The sequence below is a fragment of the Scyliorhinus torazame genome, chromosome 21 (genome assembly GCF_047496885.1).
Source record: "Scyliorhinus torazame isolate Kashiwa2021f chromosome 21, sScyTor2.1, whole genome shotgun sequence".
NCBI classification, from domain to species: Eukaryota; Metazoa; Chordata; class Chondrichthyes; order Carcharhiniformes; family Scyliorhinidae; genus Scyliorhinus; species Scyliorhinus torazame.
The window spans coordinates 70,792,654-70,809,610 of record NC_092727.1 but is presented as its reverse complement, the minus strand read 5'-3'; the positions used below and the strand labels follow the sequence as shown (position 1 = coordinate 70,809,610).

The 16,957-nt window shown below is 48.5% G+C and overlaps 1 protein-coding gene across 2 annotated transcripts in view; it reads right to left on the bottom strand.

The window, feature by feature from the left end:
* Positions 1 to 16,957, bottom strand: part of kcnh6a (potassium voltage-gated channel, subfamily H (eag-related), member 6a) — a 433,047-nt gene that overhangs the window by 146,523 nt on the left and 269,567 nt on the right. The window lies entirely within an intron of this gene.

The following is a 16,957-nucleotide window of genomic DNA, read 5'->3' as shown; positions in this document are numbered from 1 at the left end:
AAATGTACAGCACAGGAACAGCCCCTTCGGACCTCCAAGCCCGTGCCGACCATGCTGCCCGACGAAACTACAATCTTCTACACTTCCTGGGTCCGTATCCCTCTATTCCCATCCTATTCATGTATTTGTCAAGATGCCCCTTAAATGTCGCTATCGTTCCTGCTTCCACCACCTCCTCCGGTAGCGAGTTCCGGGCACCCACTACCCTCTGTGTAAAAAACTTGCCTCGTACATCTACTATAAACCTTGCCCCTCTCACCTTAAAGCTATGCCCCCTAAGAATCGACCCCTCTACCCTGGGGAAAAGCCTCTGACTATCCACTCTGTCTATGCCCCTCATAATTTTGTAGACCTCTATCAGGTCACCCCTCAACCTCCGTCGTTCCAGTGAGAACAAACCGAGTTTATTCAACCGCTCCTCATAGCTAATGCCCTCCATACCAGGCAACATTCTGGTAAATTTCTTCTGCACCCTCTCTAAAGCCTCCACATGCTTCTGGTAGTGTGGGGACCAGAATTGAACACTATACTCCAAGTGTGGCCCAACTAAGGTTCTATACAGCTGCAACATGACTTGCCAATTCCTATACTCAATGCCCCGGCCAATGAAGGCAAGCATGCCGTATGCCTTCTTGACTACCTTCTCCACCTGTGTTGCCCCTTTCAATGACCTGTGGACCTGTACTCCTAGATCTCTCTGACTTTCAATACTCTTGAGGGTTCTACCATTCACTGTATATTCCCTACCTGCATTAGACCTTCCAAAATGCATTACCTCACATTTGTCCGGATTAAACTCCATCTGCCATCTCTCCGCCCAAGTCTCCAAACAATCTAAATCTTGCTGTATCCTCTGACAGTCCTCATTGCTATCCGCAATTCCACTAACCTTTGTGTCGTCTGCAAACTTACTAATCAGACCAGTTACATTTTCCTCCAAATCATTTATATATACTACAAACAGCAAAGGTCCCAGCACTGATCCCTGTGGAACACCACTGGTCACAGCCCTCCAATTAGAAAAGCATCCTTCCATTGCTACTCTCTGTCTTCTATGACCTAGCCAGTTCTGTGTCCACCTTGCCAGCTCACCCCTGATCCCATGTGACTTCACATGTGACTTCCCATGTGAGGGACCTTGTCAAAGGCCTTACCGAAGTCCATATAGACAACATCCACTGCCCGACCTGCATCAATCATCTTTGTGACCTCCTCGAAAAACTCTATCAAGTTAGTGAGACACAACCGCCCCTTCACAAAACCATGCTGCCTCTCACTAATACGTCCATTTGCTTCCAAATGGGAGTAGATCCTGTCTCGAAGAATTCTCTCCAGTAATTTCCCTACCGCTGAAGTAAGGCTCACCGGCCTGTATTTCCCTGGATTATCCTTGCTACCCTTCTTAAACAGAGGAACAACATTCTCCAGTCCTCCGGGACATCACCTCAAGACAGTGAGGATCCAAAGATTTCTGTCAAGGCATCAACAATTTCCTCTCCAGCCTCCTTCAGTATTCTGGGGTAGATCCCATCAGGGCCTGGGGACTTATCTACCTTAATATTTTTCACGACGCCCAACACCTCGTCTTTTTGGATCTCAATGTGACCCAGGCTATCTACACACCCTTCTCCAGACTCAACATCTACCAATTCCTTCTCTTTGGTGAATACTGATGCAAAGCATTCATTTAGTACCTCGCCCATTTCCTCTGGCTCCACACATAGATTCCCTTGCCTATCCTTCAGTGGGCCAACCCTTTCCCTGGCTACCCTCTTGCTTTTTATGTACGTGTAAAAAGCCTTGGGATTTTCCTTAACCCTATTTGCCAATGACTTTTCGTGACCCCTTCTAGCCCTCTTGACTCCTTGCTTAAGTTCCTTCCTACTTTCCTTAGAGTGCACACAGGCTTCGTCTGTTCCCAGCCTTTTAGCCCTGACAAATGCCTCCTTTTTCTTTTTGACGAAGCCGACAATATCTCTCGTTATCCAAGGTTCCCGAAAATTGCCATATTTATCCTTCTTCCTCACAGGAACATGCCGGTCCTGAATTCCTTTCAACTGACACTTGAAAGCTTCCCACATGTCAGATGTTGATTTGCCCTCAGACATCCGCCCCCAATCTAGGTTCTTCAGTTCTCGCCTAATATTGTTATAATTAGCCTTCCCCCAATTTAGCACCTTCACCCTAGGACCACTCTTATCCTTGTCCACCAGCACTTTAAAACTTACTGAATTGTGGTCACTGTTCCCGAAATACTCACCTACTGAAACGTCTACCACCTGGCTGGGCTCATTCCCCAATACCAGTTCCAGTACCGCCCCTTCCCTAATTGGACTGTCTACATATTGTTTTAAGAAGCCCTCCTGGATGCTCCTTACAAATATTGGGGAAGTTGAAGTCTCCCATCACCACAACCGTGTTGTTTTTACACTTTTCCAAAATCTGTCTACCTGTCTGCTCCTCTATCCCCCGCTGGCTGTTGGGAGGCCTGTAGTAAACCCCAAACATTGTGACTGCACCCTTCTTATTCCTGATCTCTACCCGTATAGCCTCACTGCCCTCTGAGGTGTCCTCCCGTAGTACAGCTGTGATATCCACCCTAACCAGTAGCGCAACTCCACCACCCCTTTTACATCCCCCTCTATCCCGCCTGAATCACCCTAAATCCACATCTCTAAATCACCCTCGATCCCCAGCCTCCATATTTTCTGCAATAGCCTACCGTGGGGAACCTTATCAAACGCTTTGCTGAAATCCATATACACCACATCAACTGCTCTACCCTCGTCTACCTGTTCAGTCACCTTCTCAAAGAACTCAATAAGGTTTGTGAGGCATGACCTACCCTTCACAAAGCCATGCTGACTATCCCTGATCATATTATTCCGATCTAGATGATTATAAATCTTGTCTCTTATAATCCCCTCCAAGACTTTACCCACTACAGACGTGAGGCTCACCGGTGTCTATAGTTGCCGGGGTTGTCTCTGCTCCCCTTTTTGAACAAAGGGACCACATTTGCTATCCTCCAGTCCTCTGGCACTATCCAGCATTCTTCCACTGCCCAAGAAAGGAACAACTGACTAGTTATCTCACAGCTGCCTGTGGGATCTTGCTGTGTACAAAATGGTTGTTATATTTGATTATGATGCCAATTTACAGGTGTACTTACCAGTTAGAATCATAGAATCATACAATTTGAAGTGCAGAAGGAGGCCATTTTGCCCATCGAGTCTGCACCTACACCTCCACCCTATCCCTGTAACCCAGTAACCCCACCTAACCTTTTTTGGACACTAAGGGCAATTTAGCATGGTCAATCCACCTAACCTGCAAATCTTTGGACTGTGGGAGGAAACCGGAGCACCCAGAGGAAACCCTCGCAGACACACGGAGAACGTGTAAACTGCGCACAGACAGTGACCCAAGCCGGGAATCGAACCTGGGACCCTGGAGTTGTGAAGCAACAGTGCTAACCATTGTGCTCATGTGCTGCCTATGGAAGTGGGAAGACCCCCCCCCCCTCCCATTCCTGGCTCAGAGAAAGATTGAGTATAAAGAGGTATTGATCTCAAAATCCTGCACCAGGAAAGCAGTCTGAGCCATGAGAAGAGCATCACTGCAACAGAGCAACTTAAATACAGAAGTGTGAAAATCACGTTGAAGCAGTGAAATAGACTGGCGAGGTATTGAGCCAAGACAAGAAACTAACATTTACAAATGATCATAAACATCCGGAGCTCGCAAAGCACATTTAAACACCCCTAATAACCTGTAACAGTGAGAAATGTTCACATCTTAACCATATCGTAACAGGGAGAATATTCACCCTTAAACAATCCCTTACAGAGAGAGAAAGTGATGATGTCCCGTGCCACTGGGTGAGGTATGGGCACATACGTGAGGTGGAGTAACTGGAGCTTGTCTAGAGGCAAGAGTGGCAGCCGCCTGTCCCAGTCCCTGTCCCAGGGCTCAGTGGGACTTACCAAGCGGCAGTTGGAGTAGATTTCGTGGGCGGGATTCTCCGCGCCTCCGCACCAAAATCGCGCGGGGGTGGAGAATGGGCGTCAGACCCGTGATCGGGTCCAAAGCCGCTCCCGCGATTCTCCAGGCCCCAGAGAATTGCCGCGAATCGGGCGCTTGCGGTCGACACGGTGCCGGTCAGGGCCATTGAAAGAGGCCCCCGCAGCGATTCTCCAGGTGCAGCTGGCCGAGTTCCTGCCGGTGTGGTTCTATCATGGTTACACTGGCGGGCACTCGGCGTGGCGGCTGTGGACTCAGTCCGTGGCCCCCCTGGTGGGGAATGGGGGGGATCATTCACTGGGGGGAGCCTCCAGGACGGCCAGGCTAATGATTGGGCCCACCGATCCGCGGGCGCGCGTGATCTGGAGGGGGCCTATCTTCTTGCTGTCGCTCCACGGTGTGGGCCCGCCATATCGAGCAGGGCAGCCGACACAGGCCGCCACCATGCGCGGATCCCCGACCAGAAGTGCAGGGCCCAGGGCAGCACGGTGGCGCAGTGGTTAGCATTGCTGCCTCACGGCACCGAGGTCCCTGGTTCAATCCCGGCTCTGGGTCACTGTCCGAGCGGAGTTTGCACATTCTCCCCGTGTTTGCGTGGGTTTCCCCATACAACCCAAAGATGTGCAGGATAGGTGGATTGGCCAGGCTAAATTGCCCCATAATTGGAAAAAATTAATTGGGTATGCTAAATTTATCAAAAAAAAAAGTGCAGGGCCCCGTATCACAGCTGAAGCTGCGAGGAGTTCTCCAGGGCTCTGCTAGCCCCTTGCAAATTGCAGAATCAGCCTGAACTTACTCCAGGTAAGTCCAGAGTGATTTGTGAGCTTTTTTTACATAGCCCCATTACTGGAAAATCCCACCCCTTCTCAGGGACTGTGTGATTGGGGAATCAGGTGATTAGACTCCGATGGTGGGATGCTGCAGGTCAGGAGTAATCCTGTGACTCACGCTGCAGTGCGAATGCTGGCCTGCGCAACTAGGTTCCGAACAATATGGTGGCACACTTGAAAAAAGCTGGGCACGACGGCTGGGTCCGAGAGCGGAGGTCGAGGAAAAATAAGGTTGCTGCCAGTACTTCAATTAATTTAAAGGAATTGATTGACCAAAACTGGCCATAGAGTCCACAGGGCTGATACTGAGAGTTTGGATAAAGGAGTTTCTGCGGGATCGGTGTCATCAAGATTGTTGTGAGCAACTGATGAGGAATTCTGCAAGAATGCGTCATTCTGGTGAAGACAGCACCCATGGACTCGGAGTTGATTGGGATCAGTTATCAGATACAAAATGGTGGCTCAATTCTTGAAGGAAAGGAACAGGAATTCTACGTGAGAAGGTTCAGAGTTTTGAAAAACTTTATGGCTGAAATTAGTGGCCTATATTTTAGGAGGTCTCCCAGTAAATCCATGAGATCCATCATTGTTGTATCCAGTAGTTAACGCATAATTTAAGGTTTACATTGATTTGTCTGTTAATTCATATTGATGTTGATTGAGGTTTAATTATTAAAGTAAAAGTTATCAAAAGATGAAACATTGTCCATTGGTTTCTCCCTTGGGTCGTTCGGTAAATCTGGTTCTTTTGGTTCATTGGTCCCCATGGAGGTCATAATGATCTTCACATCTTAGAATTTCTACAGTGAAGAAGGCCATTCGGCCCATTAAGTCTGCATCCTTGAAAGTGCACCCTACCTAGGCCCAATAACCCCACCTAACCTGCACACCCTTTGACATTAAGGGCAATTTGATCATGGCCAATCCACCAAATCTGTACACCTTTGGACTGTGGGAGGAAACCGGAGCACCCGGAGGAAACCCACGCAGACACGGGGAGGACGTGCAGACTCCGCACAGACAGTGACCCAAGCCGGAATCGAACCTGGGACCCTGGAGCTGTGAAGCAATTGTGCTATCCACAATGCTACCGTGCTGAAGTGGCAGATTTCTTTGACCATTTGCTTACCTTCTTGGGTCTCCTGTGTCTTCATAACAACATTATTGTGTACAGAAGAGTGGAGATGTGAGTCTCATCATCCACGAATGGAGAGGGACCCAGGCACCAGAAAACACTCCTGTCATTGAACTGCAGGAGTGCTGCTTATAACTCTATTAATGCTTTTTATGGCAATCCTAATGTCCCCCATGGAATCTTTAGACACACCCAGCTACCAGTATGGGTGGACAAGTCTTAATGGAGGGTCTAAAGTGTTGTAAGACTAGACAGAGGCTATTCAACCAAGAAGAGCATTGCAAGCAAGTCTGACCTTTCCATTAACACACCATTCACACACTCGATTCCCGTCACTGGGCAGTAAGCAGGCCTGGGAACCATGGCTGATCCTTTTACCAACGTCCTCAAGAGATGTTGAGGTCACTGCCACACTGCCTGTGATTGGCCAACCCAGCACCGGACAAAATGGGAGCTTCCTGCTCCCTCAGGCCCATTGGGATCAAACAGATTTATGGAGGGGACAGATCAAGAAGAATTACCCAAAAGAGGTTAAAAGACTGGCCAGTAGTTAAAATGGAAAATTAGATTGAATTGTGGATGAACGGATAACAAACTAAAACTGCCTGGAATGGCTTTGTATTCCTGAGTCAGAGCGGGCAGAGGGTATGGATTGGAATGAGAAGCGTTTCGTCATGATGCTCCAGCCATCGTGAGTGTGGGTCAGGACACTCTGAATGCACCCCTAAATAAATGCAGCACCCCCATCGACACATGGGAATCGCTTGCCTCAGAACGCACAAACTGGAGAAGAAACCTCCGCGAAGGTAACAATCACCTCGAAAGTCACAGGGTGGAGCATGCGGAAGCCAAGCGTAAACAGCGGAAGGAGAGCACAGAATCCAGAGTATCCAACCCATCCACCGCATCACACACCACCTGCCAAACCTGTGGCAGAGTCTGCGGATCCAGGATCGGACTATAACCCCACCGCAGAACCCACCTCCCCGGGAGGGAAGCAAGCCATCCTCAATGCTGAAGTGCTTTCCAAGAGAAGAGAAGAGAGGGTCAGGTCTGATGGAGCAGGTGGTCTTTTCCTGCCCATCAATGGCCTACGTTTATATTCAATTGTATGTGTCGGGTTTCTATCAATACATATATACAGCAAGCACATGGTGAAGCAAACAGTGTAACACCTGAAATAAACTAAGGATGGTCACACATGGATAACAAATCTGAGTAATCCGTGACCTCTACCAGATAGAAGGACAAGGACAGCATAACACGTGGGAACACCACCACATGGGAGTTCCTCTCCAGGTCCTTCACCACCCTGACTTGGAAATGTATCACCTTCGTTCCTTCACTGTCACTGGTCAAAATCCTGGCATTCCCTCCCTAACAGCACTGTGGGTGTACCTGCACTATATGGACTGCAGCGATTCAAGAAGGTGAGTCACCACCACTTTCTCAAGAGCAACTGGGGATGGGCAATAAATGCTGACCTAGCCAGCGACATCCCCATCCCCTAAATGAATAAAAAGAAGATTCCCAAACTCCACCTTTGTGACAATGTTCTTGTTGCAAATCAAGCCTCTTGTCTCCTAAAGCAGCGATTGCTTTACCCAGTGGAGGATCAGCAAATCTCAAAAGTGCGAGACGTTAGTAAGAAGGAGGAGCAGGAGCAGCCACGAGCACAGCAAGCAGTCAGGACACTCGCTCCAGCGGTAACAGGTGTAAACCACCACTGCTACATCCCACATCCCATTTTGTGTGATGTTAGCTGAGGGTTAATATTGCCAAGTGGGAGTACAGGGCACTGAAATTGGACTCATTTTTCCCTGAGCCAAGAAAAGTAAAGGAAACTGACAGAGCTCATCATCCTGATCTGGAGGAAGAAAGAGGATACCCTCCCTGGTCTGTTGGTCAATACTTATCCCTTGGTTAGCAGTGTGTGTGGATATTTTTGTTCTTTCATGGGATGAGGGGTTCTCTGGCTAGACCAGCACTTGTTGCTCATCCTTAATGGCCTTTGAGAAAGCTCTGGTGAGCTGCCTTCTCAGCCCACTGCAGCCCATGTGGGGTAAGCACAGGAACCTGTGCTCCCTTAGTAATACAGTAGAGTATCAGCCCCGATGACATGTTAAAATCCAAGAAATGGGGTTTGAAACCATAATGTTCTGATACAGAGGCAAGAATGTTATCACTGAACCACATCCAATGTTCATTATTCTGACTATGGTGGAATAATAAAGGGTACAGACAATGGCACCAGGAAGGCAGGGAAAAAAAGAAAAAAATCATGACTTATTTATTCAGAGCAATGGAGCAGTTCATCAGCGGCAATGCAATCCAATTCAAACACTGCGAGTCAAATCAAGGAAGGATGTGGAGAAAGGACAAGCAATCACTGGAGGCTGGATTGTTAGAATGAACAAGTAAGAGAGAACTTAAAACCGTTATAGGAGTTATTCTCGACAGCATCAATGATTTGGCAGAATGCATTAATTCAAAGATGAGAGAGATTTGTAATGAAGCAAAGTTGTTTTAATAAGAGGCTTTCCTTTTCATGGTGTCATGAACCCCTGAGCCAGGGTGCTGTCAATTCCAGCCCCGTTTGACCCAGAGTCACAGCACAATTGAAATTAATGACAAATTCCCAGAAAAACACCCAAAGTCTCTGGCTGCCCAATAACTACAGTCACGGTTTGTAAATTTAAACACAATTATGTTTATTAATAACAGTAACCATAATTAAATATGCAGCAAAGACAATGGGGTGGGTTCTCCGCCGCAGGTAGCCCCGATGCGGCAGAGAATTGGGCTTCTGGAACATTTAACTAGCAATGAATTCAACGTTGGGTGAGATCTTCCGGTTTATCACACCGGCGGAATTTTCCGGTCGCGCCGATAGCGGACTCCCATCACAGGTTTCCCAGCGGCATGGGGTGGATTCCATCGGGAAATCCCAATTGATAATGGCGGGACCAGACGATCCCGCCATCGTCGGACCATCTCCCGTTGCCGAGGTACACGCCAAGGACAGGCAGAGAATCTCGTTTGTTGTGTTTGATAAGGAGGAACTTAACAGACTTCCGGTGACGGTGGGCGGGAGGCGGCCGCACAATGGAGGGCTCCCGTTCGGCAATGGCATTTTCGGGGCTTTAAGCCCGGTCCCAGGGTCCACGGAGGCGGCAGAGCAGGGAGAAGGCACGGAGGAGGCACAGTGAAGACACAGGAGGAAAAAAAGAACAAAGAAAAATGTCGAGGGTGAGCAGGAAAACGGCCGGAAAAAAAACTGCTGAAGGTCCGTCGGGGAGTGGAAAGGTCACTGCGGGGTCACCAAGGAAAATGGAGGCTGGAGCACCAGGGAAGGTCGCACTGCTTACAGCTGAAGAAATAACTAAGGTGATGGCTGCGGAATTTGAAAAGCAGTTGGCGCAGATTGCGAAATGCATGGAGACGGTGAGGAAGAAGATGAGGGAGGTTTTGAGTGTGCTGGTGGAGGAGGCGGTTTCCCCGGTGAGGACGGAGGTGGCGAGCGCAGTGGCAGAGGTGCGAGAGCAAGGGGAGGCGCTGAAGGAAGTGGAGGAGACGGTATTGCAGCACGGTGATCAACTTACCTCGATGGTGAAAGAGATGTGGAAGATGATGGATACTAACAAGGACCTGCGAGGAAAAATGGAAGACCTGGAAAACCAGGAAAAATGGAAGACCAGGCGACAGAATTTGAGGATTGTGGGGCTGCCCGAAGGAGTTGAAGGACCGAAGCCGACTGAGTATTTTGCCGCGATGCTGGCAAAACTATTGGGGGAGGGGGAGGATCCCTCCCGATATGAACTGGATCGGGCTCATCGGTCGTGGAGGCCTGTACCAAAGGTGAGTGAGCCGCCAAGGGCAGTGACTCTGTGCTTCCGTAGGTACAGTGTGAAGGAGAAGGTCCTGAGCTGGGCCATGCAGAAGCGGGTGGTGCAGTGGGCTGGAGCTGGTATACGTGTATACCAGGACTTTACGGTGGAGCTGGCAAGGAGGCGGGCTGCCTTCAACCGGGTGAAGAGGGCACTGTACATTAGCAAGGTGCGATGCGGCATTGTATATCCAGCGAAGCTGAGGGTGACTTACAAGCTCAGGGACTTTTATTTTGGAACGGCGGAAGGAGCGGAGGAGTTTGCGAAAGCAGAAGGACTGTGGCAGAACTGACAAATTGAGGAATGGCCATGTGCCGATGTAACCTCATGACTGTATTTTCTTCTTTTTTGTATCACTGCGCGCGGGTGTAGAGACTAAAGGAGCCAATGTGGTATATATTTGGACAAGGGAAGGGATGGGACTTTCATTCGAAATGAGGGTTCTTTGGGGTGTAGGTGGATATGCGGGGTTTGCGTGCTAAAAGGGGATCTTTGGGCTTTCCTAGGCTGGGCAAGTGGGAAAGGGACCCGGGCGGGGCCTCCACGCTGGCCGGTTTAAGCTGGCCAGTGAACGGGAGTGAGGTGGGGGAATGGGGCTGCGGCCATCGGAGCCTGGCAGAACAGGGTCCGAGTGGTCTAGCCGGGGTGGAAAGTTGGGGGGAAGGAACCGAGGTTGGGAGGAGGAATTTTACAAGAGGCAGTGGACGGGAGGGGCTGGAGACCTGGCCGGGGGGGGGGGGGGGGGGGGGGGGGGCTGTGTAAGATTAAGGGTGACTACGGGTAATCCCTGATTCATTTTTGTCATTTGTTTCTGTAAACATGCGGGTTGAGGTTTGGGGGTTGGTGGGTAGATGGGATCGTTGTTACTATGGGGACTGACATATCTTGCTGATTATTGTTTATTGTTGATGGATGTAAATGTGGGAGAAAATGTGAAAAAGGAGAATTAAATTTTTTTTTAAAAAAAGGAGGAACTTAACATTTTGGTAAGGTTACCTACAATAGGAGGAGACTAACACTGATGACAGAAAACTAGTTAAACCTATTGTCAGGCAAAACAGGTGCTCAGATACAAAGTTAGCAAAATACACCACCAGGATATACTGTATCAGTATTTACCCCTCGAGGGGATAAAGCTCTACTTATCAATTAAAGCAGTCCCGGTCAATAAAAGATCTGAAAGATGAAATTAAACTAACAAAAAATATAAAAAAACATAGGGTCAGTCCATTGGGACTGGATGAGATCTAGAGAACAGCAAGAAGCCGAAGGAGATGGGGCTGCAAAAAGTAATAGCAAAAATATTTTAGCAAAGATATCGAGATTAATACAAGTTCTCATCATTATGATGGAAGGAATGGGGTGGTCACAGGTAATGTGGACCAACTAAAATCAGAGGGGTTGGTGTGGGGGATGAATATTGAAGATGAAGATAAAGAAATGGCAGACTTGTTGAATAATTGTGCCAGTTTCCAAGGCAGCGGAACAGGATGGCATGTCCTTGTCTGGAACTCAAGTAAAGTCAATGGGTGCAATTGAATGGCCATGTTGCACCTGAAAGGCAGCGCGCCGCAGTGCAATGTGACCGATAGAAGCTGAGAGACCCCTACCCGGAATCTACCCGGCTCGCAAAGCCTCGCGAGATCTAACGCGATCTTACGAGATGTCATGATGAATCCCACCAATTGTGACCAGGATCATGTTTTGGAAAATCTGCATATTAGAGCAAGACAGCTAGTCTCACTTTAATATGCAGTTTCCCAAGGTACCCGAGGCGTTGGGAACTATCCCCTTCACTTCGTAGACCTTGGGCACCTTGGCAGTGCCCTATAAAAGCAAATTACTGCGGATGCTGGAATCAAAACCAAAGAGAAAATGCTGGAAAATCTGAGCAGGTCTGGCAGCATCTGTAGGGAGAGAAAAGAGCTAATGTTTCGAGTCCCGATAACCCTTTCTCTCAGCTCTTTCGCCTCCATCGCATTTGTTCCGATGATGCCACTTTCCAAAATGGGGCTTCAAAAATATGTGATTTCCCACCGACAGTTGTTGACAGGGTCCTCGACAATGTGCGGTCCATCTCCCGCGCCACTACCCTCGCCCCCTCCCCTCCCTCCCAGAACAAGGATAAAGTCCCCCTCGTTCTCACATTTCACCCCACCAGCCTCCGCATGCAAAGCATAATCCTCCGCCATTTTCGCCAGCTCCAGCGTGATGCCACCACCAAACACATCTTCCCCCCACTCCCTCTGTCAGCATTCCGCAGGGACCATTCCCTCTGAGATAATCTAGTCCACTCCTCCACCATACCCAACACCTCTCCCATCACCCATGGCACCTTCCCATGCAATCGCAGAAGGTGTAACACCTGCCCCTTTACCTCTTCCATGCTTAACATACCAGACCCAAAACACTCTTCCAGGTTAAGCAGCGTTTCACTTGCACCTAGCTTTGATAAAGGGTCATCTGGACTCAAAACGTTAGCTCCTTTCTCTCCCTACAGATGCTGCCAGACCTGCTGAGATTTTCCAGCATTTTCTCTTCACCTTGGCAGTGCCAGGCTGGCACCCAGTTGGCACTGCCAAGGTAGCACTTCCAGCTGGCAGGGGCACTGCCAGGGTACCAGGTTGGCTCTGCCAAGGTGGACAATGGGCATTTATTACGCAGCGGCGATCGGACCTGGGTGCCTGGGGAACCCCCTTACAGCGGAGCTCCTCAGTGCAGAAAATGAGCTATGTATGGCTCAGCCACACGTTCTCTGCTGAGGCCCCCTATCTAACCAGGTGCATTCAATAGCAGGGGGTTTCCTGATGCTGCGAGCGCTGGGAAACATGCGCTTGCAATGGGACTTTGTTCCTATTTGATTAAATCCTGCCCAATATATGCAAGGAAATAATGTTAAAATCAATAATAGTGTATGGGGGAGGAATGATACAGCAGCTTGTTATTTATCTGCAGCACGTTTATTCTTCATACAGCTCAGTAGAATTACAAACTCCTTCTGGTGCCCCCAACCCGCTGTTCCAGCTGTGCCCATTTATACTCTTTTGGAGGTTGTGCCAATGATCATCACCTGTCTTTAACAATACGATTAGCTGAACAGTGTAATTGCCACAGCAGGCACTCACTGATACATTGACAAATAATATTTGAAATATAATGTCACTTAAGAATCACCACGACTTGATGGCTTCTAAAAGAGTTAGTTGGGGGAAATTACAGACGTTTTAGCATAATTGCCAAAGCTCTCTTGATTCAGGAATCAAGATTTCGTTGGAAAATTGGAATTAGGTGAGTTATCTTGCAGAAGGCTAGCATGGATGCGATGGACTGGATGGCCTTCTTCTGTGTTGATTCTATGAAATGTATTTAAGAATGGTGAGATAGACAGGCTAAGAAATTACAGACTGATTAATCGAACATTTGGAGCACAGATTTGACGTCGCAGGAGGGGGCCAGTGTTCAGGTAGGTGGTTTGAAGTGTGTCTACTTCAATGCCAGGAGTATACGAAACAAGGTAGGGGAACTGGCAGCATGGGTTGGTACCTGGGACTTCGATGTTGTGGCCATTTCGGAGACATGGATAGAGCAGGGACAGGAATGGATGTTGCAGATTCCGGGGTTTAGGTGTTTTAGTAAGCTCAGAGAAGGAGGCAAAAGAGGGGGAGGTGTGGCGCTGCTAGTCAAGAGCAGTATTACGGTGGCGGAGAGGATGCTAGATGGGGACTCTTCTTCCGAGGCAGTATGGGCTGAAGTTAGAAACAGGAAAGGAGGGGTCACCCTGTTGGGCGTTTTTTATAGGCCTCCTAATAGTTCTAGGGATGTAGAGGAAAGGATGGCGAAGATGATTCTGGATAAGAGCGAAAGTAACAGGGTAGTTATTATGGGAGACTTTAACTTTCCAAATATTGACTGGAAAAGATATAGTTCGAGTACAATAGATGGGTCGTTTTTTGTGTGCGGTTCCACAAGAATAGTGTGTGCAGGAGGGTTTCCTGAAACAATATGTTGACAGGCCAACAAGAGGCGAGGCCACGTTGGATTTGGTTTTGGGTAATGAACCAGGCCAGGTGTTGGATTTGGAGGTAGGAGAGCACTTTGGGGACAGTGACCACAATTCGGTGACGTTTACGTTAATGATGGAAAGGGATAAGTATACACCGCAGGGCAAGAGTTATAGCTGGGGGAAGGGCAATTATGATGCCATTAGACATGACTTGGGGGGATAAGGTGGAGAAGTAGGCTGCAAGTGTTGGGCACACTGGACAAGTGGGGCTTGTTCAAGGATCAGCTACTGCGTGTTCTTGATAAGTATGTACCGGTCAGGCAGGGAGGAAGGCGTCGAGCGAGGGAACCGTGGTGTACCAAGGAAGTGGAATCTCTTGTTAAGAGGAAGAAGGAGGCCTATGTGAAGATGAGGTGTGACGTTTCGGTTGGGGCGATGGAGAGTTACAAGGTAGCGAGGAAGGATCTAAAGAGAGAGCTAAGACGAGCAAGGAGGGGACATGAGAAGTATTTGGCAGGAAGGATCAAGGAAAACCCAAAAGCTTTCTATAGGTATGTCAGGGATAAGCGAATGACTAGGGAAAGAGTAGGACCAGTCAAGGACAGGGATGGGAAATTGTGTGTGGAGTCTGAAGAGATAGGCGAGATACTAAATGAATATTTTTCGTCAGTATTCACTCAGGAAAAAGATAATGTTGTGGAGAAGAATGCTGAGCCCCAGGCTAATAGAATAGATGGCATTGAGATACGTAGGGAAGAGGTGTTGGCAATTCTGGACAGGCTGAAAATAGATAAGTCCCCGGGACCTGATGGGATTTATCCTAGGATTCTCTGGGAGGCCAGGGAAGAGATTGCTGGACCTTTGGCTTTGATTTTTATGTCATCATTGGCTACAGGAATAGTGCCAGAGGACTGGAGGACAGCAAATGTGGTCCCTTTGTTCAAAAAGGGGAGCAGAGACAACCCCGGCAACTATAGACCGGTGAGCCTCACGTCTGTAGTGGGTAAAGTCTTGGAGGGGATTATAAGAGACAAGATTTATAATCATCTAGATAGGAATAATATGATCAGGGATAGTCAGCATGGCTTTGTGAAGGGTAGGTCATGCCTCACAAACCTTATTGAGTTCTTTGAGAAGGTGACTGAACAGGTAGATGAGGATAGAGCAGTTGATGTGGTGTATATGGATTTCAGCAAAGCGTTTGATAAGGTTCCCCACGGTAGGCTATTGCAGAAAATACGGAGGCTGGGGATTGAGGGTGATTTAGAGATGTGGATCAGAAATTGGCTAGCTGAAAGAAGACAGAGGGTGATGGTTGATGGGAAATGTTCAGAATGGAGTACAGTCACAAGTAGAGTACCACAAGGATCTGTTCTGGGGCCGTTGCTGTTTGTCATTTTTATCAATGACCTAGAGGAAGGCGCAGAAGGGTGGGTGAGTAAATTTGCAGACGATACTAAAGTCGGTGGTGTTGTCGATAGTGTGGAAGGATGTAACAGGTTACAGAGGGATATAGATAAGCTGCAGAGCTGGGCTGAGAGGTGGCAAATGGAGTTTAATGTAGAGAAGTGTGAGGTGATTCACTTTGGAAGGAATAACAGGAATGCGGAATATTTGGCTAATGGTAAAGTTCTTGAAAGTGTGGATGAGCAGAGGGATCTAGGCGTCCATGTACATAGATCCCTGAAAGTTGCCACCCAGGTTGATAGGGTTGTGAAGAAGGCCTATGGAGTGTTGGCCTTTATTGGTAGAGGGATTGAGTTCCGGAGTCGGGAGGTCATGTTGCAGCTGTACAGAACTCTGGTACGGCCGCATTTGGAGTATTGCGTACAGTTCTGGTCACCGCATTACAGGAAGGATGTGGAGGCTTTGGAGCGGGTGCAGAGGAGATTTACCAGGATGTTGCCTGGTATGGAGGGAAAATCTTATGAGGAAAGGCTGATGGACTTGAGGTTGTTTTCGTTGGAGAGAAGAAGGTTAAGAGGAGACTTAATAGAGGCATACAAAATGATCAGGGGGTTGGATAGGGTGGACAGTGAGAGCCTTCTCCCGCGGATGGAAATGGCTGGCACGAGGGGACATAACTTTAAACTGAGGGGTAATAGATATAGGACAGAGGTCAGAGGTAGGTTCTTTACGCAAAGAGTAGTGAGGCCGTGGAATGCCCTACCTGCTACAGTAGTGAACTCGCTAACATTGAGGGCATTTAAAAGTTTATTGGATAAACATATGGATGATAATGGCATAGTGTAGGTTAGATGGCTTTTGTTTCGGTGCAACATCGTGGGCCGAAGGGCCTGTACTGCGCTGTATTGTTCTATGTTCTATGTTCTATTTGCTGTGTGGGGGCTTGACTGGAATCTATAATTGGGGACAAGAGTGAGTGAGCATCGAAAGAATCAGGAGCTGGTTAGAGCGACTCAACATGGATTTGTAAAAGATTTGTTTCTTGGGGTCGGTTTGCAGGATTGAAGGAGCTGGGAGCGAAGTATGGGCTGGAGCAGGGGGAAATGTTTAGATACATGCAGGTTTGAGATTTTCCCAGGAAGGAGATGCAGAGCTTCCGGGTGTCCACACTGCTGGAGGAGGTGCTGACGACAGGGGGACTGGAAAAGGGGGTAGTGTCGGCGGTTTATGGGCCTATTTTGGAAGAGGAGAAGGCACTACTGGAAGGGATCAAAGCAAAGTGGGAGGAAGAATTGGGAGAGGATATGGAGGAGGAGGTCTGATGTGAGGTGCTCCGGAGAGTGAACTCTTCCACCTCGTGCGTGAGATTGAGGCTGATACAGCTGAAGGTGGAGGATGTGCCGGCTCTTTGAGGGGGTAGAAGATGTGTGTGAACGTTGCGGGGGAGGGGGGTGTCAAATCACGTTCATATGTTTTGGTCCTGTCCAAAGCTGGAGGATTACTGGAAGGAGGTTTTTAGGGTAATCTCTAAAGTGGTGCACATGAAATTGGACCTCGGGAGGCCATATTCGGGGTGTCAGACCGGCAGGGGTTGGAAACGAGTGCAGAGGCAGATGTTGTAGCCTTCGTCTCGTTGATCGCCCGAAGGCGGATCCTGTTGGGATGGATATCA